The 8,912-nt window shown below is 44.4% G+C and overlaps 1 non-coding gene across 1 annotated transcript; it reads right to left on the bottom strand.

The window, feature by feature from the left end:
• Positions 1-1,178: 1,178 nt before the first annotated feature.
• Positions 1,179-1,260, bottom strand: trnas-uga (transfer RNA serine (anticodon UGA)). Its single transcript has one exon. It is a non-coding gene; the product is annotated as a tRNA-Ser (tRNA).
• Positions 1,261-8,912: the final 7,652 nt, after the last annotated feature.

Here is an 8,912-nt window from a genome sequence, read left to right on the forward strand (position 1 = left end):
AGCTCCCAAGATTGCGCACGAGACAAAGTGGAACTGATGACATTATTTTTTCTTTCGCTCTTTCATGATTCATTCAGCTCTGTGTTTATTCTCAGGCCTCTTATCTCTCCTTCTTTTCAGCTTCTGACCGCGGATATTCCTGTGGCTAAATATCAATAATATAAAACATCTCACAGCCCCGGTATATTTGCTGTTTCTCTTTGCAGTTCTGTGCAAAATCAAACTGCACGCAAATACCGACAGTGCCTCTCTCTCACTCCCCACAGAAGCAGCAGGAGATGCCACTTTAAACTGCCAGTTGCTTCAAACGATTCATGATAGACCTGCGTGACCTTGCAGTTTTCCAAGAGCTGTATTCAGTGCTTGAATTTTGGAAATGGAAACATGTCCATCAGCAGCTTGTGGTGGTATTTTACCTCACTTTCCATTTCATGTACATGCCTACTTGCACTTGGTGATGTCATTGCCTGAACATCACATCTGTCGCGATATTATTTCGAACAGAAAATGCCATTTTGTGCGAGCAGTTTGTCTGGCAGGAAAATGACCTGAATTACAAAGGGCCAAGTTGGAAAGGCCGCGTTGCTCTGCTTGTTCGCAGCAAAGAATTTTCAGCGTTTCCTTGGGGTTTAGTGTTTAGTATTCGGCGCTTTCATCACCACGGCAAAGGTTCGATTGTCGGTCTCAACATCCGCATATTATACACTCTATCATAAGTGTACTGTACTCAAATTGCTGATTTTTTCATTGTGAGGGGAAGAAACATAAATGTGTGGACATTAATTACGAATTCATCAGCTGGGTTGCACCTTTTCTTTTCCTACCGTCCCTGTCTTTCCATCTTTACCCTTCTCTGCTGGTGTTGCAGGTTCCATCATTCTTCGCTGTTCACGATGCCTGAGAAGTCCATCAGGAGAAAACAGGCAAAGTCAAGAGACAGAGACAGGGAGAGATTAAAACACAGAAATAAATTGTATAAATGTCAAGTTCTGCGAACATGCAGAATTTAGAATGGAGCTTGGGAGAGATTCCTTCACGTATCTTGCAATTTTGCGAGAGATCATTGGGCTCCGAGTTAAAAGCGTCGTTGGCGATGGAGCACCTCTCTGAGGGAGCGAACAAGGTCCGTTCGTTCAAGTTCAGATTAATTTGAACAGTGAACAAACTTTAAAAAGTAGCGCTGCGAACAGGATTCGAACCTGTGCAGGGAAACCCCATTGGATTTCAAGTCCAACGCCTTAACCACTCGGCCATCGCAGCTGCAAACATCGATCATGCACAGCTATAAATCAGAATGCGTAGGATTATCACACGAGATCTGTGACACTTTGTTCTCTCAGACAGGTTTCCAACTGGAAACTTGCAGCTTGTTCATGTGCTGACTTTGCTGTCTCGGTGATAGAATTCTCATTCATCACGTGAGAAACCGGGGTTCGATTTCCGGTTCGTTTAGGATTATTTTCATTCTCCATTCATAAGATCGCGTGAATTGTGCGACATTCGCCCTCAGCTTCAATCTGCGCACCATTTGAGACATTTTCCATTCTCCACGTGTGTTGCGTCGAAGCTGGGTTGGAAAATCACATTGCAAGTCTAACGCCTTAATCATTGGGACATCGCAGCTGCAAGCGACAAATCCGACACGGCTGCAGAAGAGAATGAAGAAGGTTGTGACAGGAGAACTCTGAGACTGTATGTTCTTTTAGAGAGGTTTCGAACTGAGCGCATGCCGCCGGCTGCTGTGCGGACTTTGTTATTTCAGTAATAAAATTCTTGATTTCTGCTCGGGAGGCCCAGGTTCGATCACCGCCCAATAGAGGAGCATTTTTCATTCTCCATTCATGAGTTCACGTGAATTGGGATCCGTTGACATTCAGCTTCAATCTGAACACCATCTTGTGACATTTTCCTTTCTCCATGTGTGTTGTCGTCGACAGAACCTCTGCATTCTGTCCTCCATGCACTGGAATTAAGATAATCCTGCCGACTACACCGCTGACAAGACGTGAGAAGCCAATTAGTGATTTTGAACTAAAAATGGTAACACCGCAGGGCTCGTCCGGGATCTCTCACATAACAATCAGCAAATCCCCAAAGCGAGATATCACACCCGAAGACCAACGAGCCACTGATAACAGAGGGGTGAAATCAATGCAGAATTCTGTGCCACCCACTCACTTTTTCTATTCCGATGTACGGCAATGTGAAGACGTACATTAACTATTTCATATCAACAATATTAGCCTCTCTTTACCACATTCGTTTTGAATGTGCGAGTTGTAATATCAAGTGAGACTTTGCAGAATTAATTGTTCTAAAGCTACATTGTTGTCTGTCTCGGCATCCGCAGATTATCCACTCTCCCACAAGAATAACAGTGACCACACTTCAAAAATACTTCGTTGGCTGTGAAGCGCTTTGGGACGTCTTGAGGTCGTGAAAAGCGCTTTATAAATACAAGACTTTGTTTTTATACTGGGCTAAAAGTACTGATGTTTTCACTATGAGTACGAAGAGACATCAATATGTGGACATTGACTACGAATTCATCATCTGGGTTGGTCCTTTACTTTGCCGACCGTCTCAGTCTTTCGATCTTTACCGTTCTCTGCTGGTGTCGCAGGTTCGATGAGCTTTGGCCGTTCAACGAAGCCTGAGAAGTCCATCAGGGGAAAACAGAGAGGGACAGAGACAGGGAGAGATAGAGAGATCTAAGTATAGAAAAAAAGCTTGATTATCAAGTTAGCAGAATTTGAAATGAAGCTTGAGAGAGATGGAATCATACATTCATAGAATCGTTACTGCACAGAAGGAGGCCATTCGGCCCATTGAGCCTTCCCCGGGTCTCTTTAAGAGCAATCCAATTCGTCCCATTCCCCGTTCTTTCCCTGTAGACCCGCAAATATTTTTCCTTCAAATACTTATCCAATTCCTTTTAGAGAGTCACGATTCAATCTGCTTCCACCACCCTTTCAGGCGATGCATTCCAGATTATAACTACTCGCTGATTTAAAACGTTTTTCCTTATATCGCCTTTGGTTCTTTTGTCAACCACCGTAAATCTGTGCCCTCTCGTTCTCGACCATTCCGCCAACGGGAGCAGTTTCTCTTTATTTACTTTATCTAAACCCGTCATGATTTTGAACACTTCTATCAAATCTCCTCTCAAACTTCCTGCCCTGAGGAGAATAAGCCCAGCTTCTCCAGTCTATACACGTAACTGAAGTCCTTCATCCCTGAAACCATTCCAGTAAATCGTTTCTGCGCCACCTCTAAGGCCTTCACATCCTTCCTAAAGTGCGGTGCCCAGAATTGGACACAATACTCCAGTTGTGGATTATTGTGAAGTTTCCTTCAAGCACCTTGAAGTTTTGCAAGAGACCATTGGGCTCCCAATTAAAAGGCTCTGCCGCGGTGGAGGATCTGTCTGAGAGAAGGAAATGCGGTCCGTTATCTCCAGTTCATACTTATTTGAGCATTGAACAAAACTGTAAAAAATGGCGCCGTGAGCAGGATTCCAATGTTTCACCGAAAGACCCTGTCGAGTTTTAGATGTAACGGCTGAACCACTCGGCCATCACAAGCAGCGAGTGCTGGTAATGCACGGCTGTAAATCAGAATGTGCAAGGTACTCAGAGGAGATTTGTGAAATTATATGTCGTTTCAAACAGGTTTCCAACTGGACACAGAGAGCCCGATTCCATGCAAACGTTGCTGTTTCATTGGTAGAATTTGCACTTACCACGCGGGGGAACAGGGTTCATATTCCCGACCAATTAAGGCGCATTTTTATTCTGCACCTCTGAGATCGCCTGAATTGGGATAAATTCACCTTCAGTTTCAATCTGCACACCGGCGTGAGGCATTTTACTTTCTCCATGTGTGTTGTGTCGATAAACCGGCTGCATTCCGACCCCTTGTCCTCAAATATGCTCGAGAATTAAATCAATCCTGCTTTCTGCAACGCTGAAAAGATGTGAGAAAGAAATGAGTGAATCCTCACTGGAAATAGTGAAACAGGAGGGTTCTGGGATTTGAACTGGGGACCTCTCACATATCAAACAGTGAAACGGCCAAAATGAAAACCATAATCCGAGAACAAGGAGCCGTCAGTAACACAACCGGACAACCAGTCGAAAATTTCCCTGCTCCCCACAACCGATCGCCCATTCATTCAGACCGCTTCTGTCCATCGAATCATAGAATGGTTGCAGCACAGAAGGAGGGTATTCGGCTCATCGAGCCCGTGGCGGCTTTTTATAAGAGCCATCCAATTAGTCCCATTCCCCGGCCCTTTCCCGGTGCTCTGTATTTTTCCCCTTGAAATTCCTTTTTAAGTCACGATTGAATCTGCTTCCACCACCCTTTCAAGCAGCGCATTCCAGATCAGAACTACTCGCTGCGTCATTAAATTTTTCCTCATATCGCCTTTTGTTCTTTTGCAATCACCTCAAATCTGTGTCCTCTGGTTCCCGACCATTCCGCCAATTAAAACAGCTTCTCTTTGTTTACTTTATCTAAACTCTTCATGACTTTGAACACTTCAATCAAATCTCCTCTGAACCTTCTCGACTCTAAGGCGAACAACCCCAGCACGAGGCAAATGCGGTCAAATGGCTTCAATTAATTTATTCGATCATTAAACAGACCTTTAAAGACAGGCCTTGTTTTGTGGAACTGTGAGCTCGTGGTTTAAATCGCTGGTTTCAATGTTTGGTGCGTTTCTCGATTCTGATTTTACCACTGACAGAATTTCTGCAAATATCCATTTTGACCTGTTCACAGAAATCCCGATTGCAGTGCAATGGAGCAGAGGATGTGAAAGAAGCTGAAAGTGAAAGTGCAGATATTAGTTTCATCACGGGGACAGGACACGTTTCCACAGGTAAGGAAATCTCACCTTCAGATTCTTTCCAGCAGAGTGGGACAGGTGTTCAGAGTGACCGGGCTCCAGCGGCGCAATCAGTCCTTATTTGAGTTACAGGCTCAGGAAATGCCGGGGTTTTTAATTCGAATCTCAGTAAGATCAAACAAACCTTTTGTTTGTGAACATTTCGACCGGAGTTGAAGGTACAATTGATGTGTTCCAAAATTCATTTAATTATCTGAATTGCCATATGGTTCCTCCGGACTATGCGGTTGCAAGAGCAGATGAGATGTTTAGTATTACTTGTTTACAGGAGGGAGGCTGCGGTTTTAGAGACACAAACTATGACTTTGATCCATCTTCAAATCGTGGGATTTAACTGGATGCATGTGTCCAGTTGGAAACCTGTCTGAAGGAACATGCAGTCTGACAGAGCCGGAAGTCGACCAGATTGACTTTCGGTCTGAGCAGATGTTGAGTCTCCTTCTTGAGAGAGTTTCGCCAATCCAGCTCAGAGTGGTTTAAGAATCATTAATTCGGCTGGGACTGGAGCCACTTGTGTAAGATGAAGTGTCGGGGACAGTTTCACATCCTTGACGGACATTAATGATCCTGTTGCGGTTTTGCTGTAAAATTTCACTTCCCAGCTCCCGAACTAAAATCCAACGCCGTTGCAACTCGAATCCACAACCTTTGAATGGCTTCTCAAACAAAACAAGTAGAAGTCCAACACACTCGCCATTGCGTCACAGGGTCAGTTGCCAACAAATCCCGAATAAAAAGAAAGACGTGTTTCTCCATTCCAGGGGCAAAGTGACAATGGATGTTATTCAAAAAACTGTCCCCTCGAATCTGTCTTTATATATTTTTTTGGAAAGCTTCTATTTTAAAAGTTATAAAATGCCGAAATAAATAAAGTAAATTATAAGAATCGAATCCGTGATTAAGGCGTTACAACATACTCTAAGCAACTGAGTTAACGGCCGTACTGACGGTCTATTAGACATTTTAATTAATGTCTGTACTGTACGCTCGTTGGTAGCGCTTTCTGTACTTGGACCCCGAAATATCTCTGCTCCTCCACAGTTCCAATTTCTCACCATTTAGAAAACAATCTGATTTATCTTTCTTAGATTTAAAGTGGATGATCTCGCTCTCCCCCACATTGAACTATATTTGCCGCAGTTTTGCCCACTCACTGAATTTATCAATTCCCACTTTTCAACTTCCTGCTTCAATCTTCATGACTTATTGCGTCACCAGAAGGCTGCGTGTTCAAATCACGGGGTAACCGTTACTTTTCGAGCTGATCAGATTCTGGATCGTTCCGGGATGAATATTGTATCTGCTTTTTGTCAATAAACAGAACCTTGCTCGAAAGTCTGCTTCCCTGGTTCTCAAATTTCAGGAAGTCGTCTCATTCCGCCCTCGACTTTTGATTTTGACCTGCGGTTGAAACTTTTGCAAAGAGGGAAAAAAAGTCCCCAAATCGCTCCACGTGAATCTCAAACGCTTTGGGAAGAAGTTCAGTGAAATCGCTCCCGGCTTTTATCTCACTGAAGTGAAGAGTGTGACCACGTTACATCTGTCAGAGTGTAAGTGATGAGTTTGGGGTCGGTGTGGGTCGTTTACAACTTTTGAAATCTCACCAAGCAGCAGAGAAAAAGAATCTTGGAATCAAATTGTCCCTGTCAGTGATGAATTGAAGTGAATATCGCTCCAAGCAGATCTGGACAACTCGCAGTGCAGCCGCACAGGAGTTCCAAATCCACCTTCTCGCCACTCGGCAATCGCATGAACTGAACTTTACTCTGACCCAGTGTCACCGGGCTGAAATCGAGTATGTCTCGGCCACACTTTTTCTGAACATCATGGTTACTGGTTTAAGAGTGAAAACTGCCGTCCGCTTCACTGTAAGTGCAAGAGACAACTTTGTAAACAACGAGTCGTGTCACAGACCTGCTCGTCGGACCTGCTCATTTCATCTCATCTCATTTTCAGCAAACCTGAATATTACTGGAATAGAGAATGGCGAATCACAGCTCGATAAATCAATCCTCTCGACCATGAGGGGACTGAGTCTTCCAACATACAGGTGTTTAATGGCAAAGTGAGTTTAATGTTCAGGAATAATAGAGCACAGATTTTCGGTCGTGCAAACTTCACACACTTTATTTTGGAAAAGTGAACCGATAGTGGAGAGAATTTATTTTGATCGCTGCAACCTGAATTTTTAGTTCGTTGAATCAGTAGTTCAACAGCAACCGTGTTCTGTCTCTGTGGCGCAATCGGTTAGCGCGTTCACGGTTTGTTGGTTCGATCCCAACCAGGGACGGTCGGGAAACTTTTATCTTCATGGCCTCGCATTTCCTGGTTCTGATGTTTGTTTTGGCTGCAAAACAAATGCCCGGTTTCGATGGCCAGCTGAGCACGGCCGATCTTCCATCATTTGACCTGGGATTGGCTTCGCGGAAATCTGAATTCTTCTTGACAGACAAGGTCCGAAGGTTGCAGGAGAGCCGCTTCACTCTGACATGGATATTTCTGCAGTGAGCGACACCAGACTGTTTCCACAATGAATGTCACTCCCTTTTATTTTGGAAACGCAAAATTGTATTCACATTCCGATGGGTTTCAGTTGATTTGTGAGAGATCATGAAAGGATCCTGCAGCGCTGCCTTGGATAATAACAACAGTTCTCAGCCGCATTTCAGTCGCGGCAACAAATCCTCACATCCGAGTATTTCCACCCTTACACCGGAATATCTGCACCATTACACCGGGGTATCTGCACCTTGAAATCCGAGCATCTGCACCTTTGCAGCAGAGTATCTGCACCCTCACAGTGGTGTATCTGCACCCTCACACTGGGATATCTGCACCGTTACACCGGAGTATCTGCACCGTTACAACCATTAACTCATCAACTGTCCCTAATCCTCTTTATCAGCGTCGGGAGACCTAAACAAAACCCAACAGAGAAGACATTGGCTTCATGATTCTTCACCAATGTACGGACACATTTTTATTTCCGGTACTTTAAGGGAGATTTGGGGAAAGTGGCCGCTGATAGTCAGAAATTAATGCTTGGCGTTTTTTTTTTCCAGCGGGCTCGTTGGTCTCGGGCGATGATTCTCGCTTCGCGTTTGTTACTTGAAATATGTGAGAGGTCCCGGACAAGCCCTCATTTTTTTTTCCCCCCAGACTTTTGATCTTGAGCTGCTGTTCAAACTGGCAGGGTGTTTGGAGGTATCTCAATGATCTCACGCCCTCTGAATGCATTCTGCTCGCAATTGCAATTGACCTTGAAACCGCTCTCGGATTTCATCTCACTGAAGCAGAATGTGGCCGCTTTTTATCTGTCAGCGTGCAGGTGACGAGGTTGTGGTTGATAACCGCGGGCACACCTGTCCGGACATTGGTATTCAGAATGTACAAAATGCTGTCTCAAATACTCTGTTGTCATCCACGGAGCTCTAGTTTTCCATGCCCTAACTTTCCCAAGTAAGAATGTGTCCAGTCTGTACCCAAGCTATCTCCTCACTCAAAGCCTCCCATTGCTCATTTACTGTTTTACCTGCCAATCTTTGATTCCAATCCACCTGGACCCGATCCCTTTTCAACTCGCTGAAATTCGCTCTTCCAGGTTGAGTATTTTCATACTTGATTTGTCCTTGCATTGTCCACAATAACACATTGGACCCTCTTTGCATCCTCCTCACAGCTCACATTTCACCCCAGCTTTGTGTCGTCTTCAAACTTGGAAATGTTACATTCCGTTCCCTCATCCACATCATATATTGTCCAATGTGATTTCGACAAGTTGGGTGAGTGGGCAAGAACATGGCAGATGCAGTATAACGTGGATAAATGTGATGTTATCCACTTTGGTTGTAAAAATAAAGAGAGATTGTTATCTGAATGGTGATAGATTGGGAAGTGCAACGAGACCTGGGTGTCCTTGGACACCAGTCGCTGAAAGCGAGCATTCAGGTGCAGCAAGCAGTTAGGAAGGTGAATGGTATGTTGGCCTTCATTGCAAGAG

This window comes from Heptranchias perlo, chromosome 20 (genome assembly GCF_035084215.1).
Source record: "Heptranchias perlo isolate sHepPer1 chromosome 20, sHepPer1.hap1, whole genome shotgun sequence".
NCBI lineage: Eukaryota > Metazoa > Chordata > Chondrichthyes > Hexanchiformes > Hexanchidae > Heptranchias > Heptranchias perlo.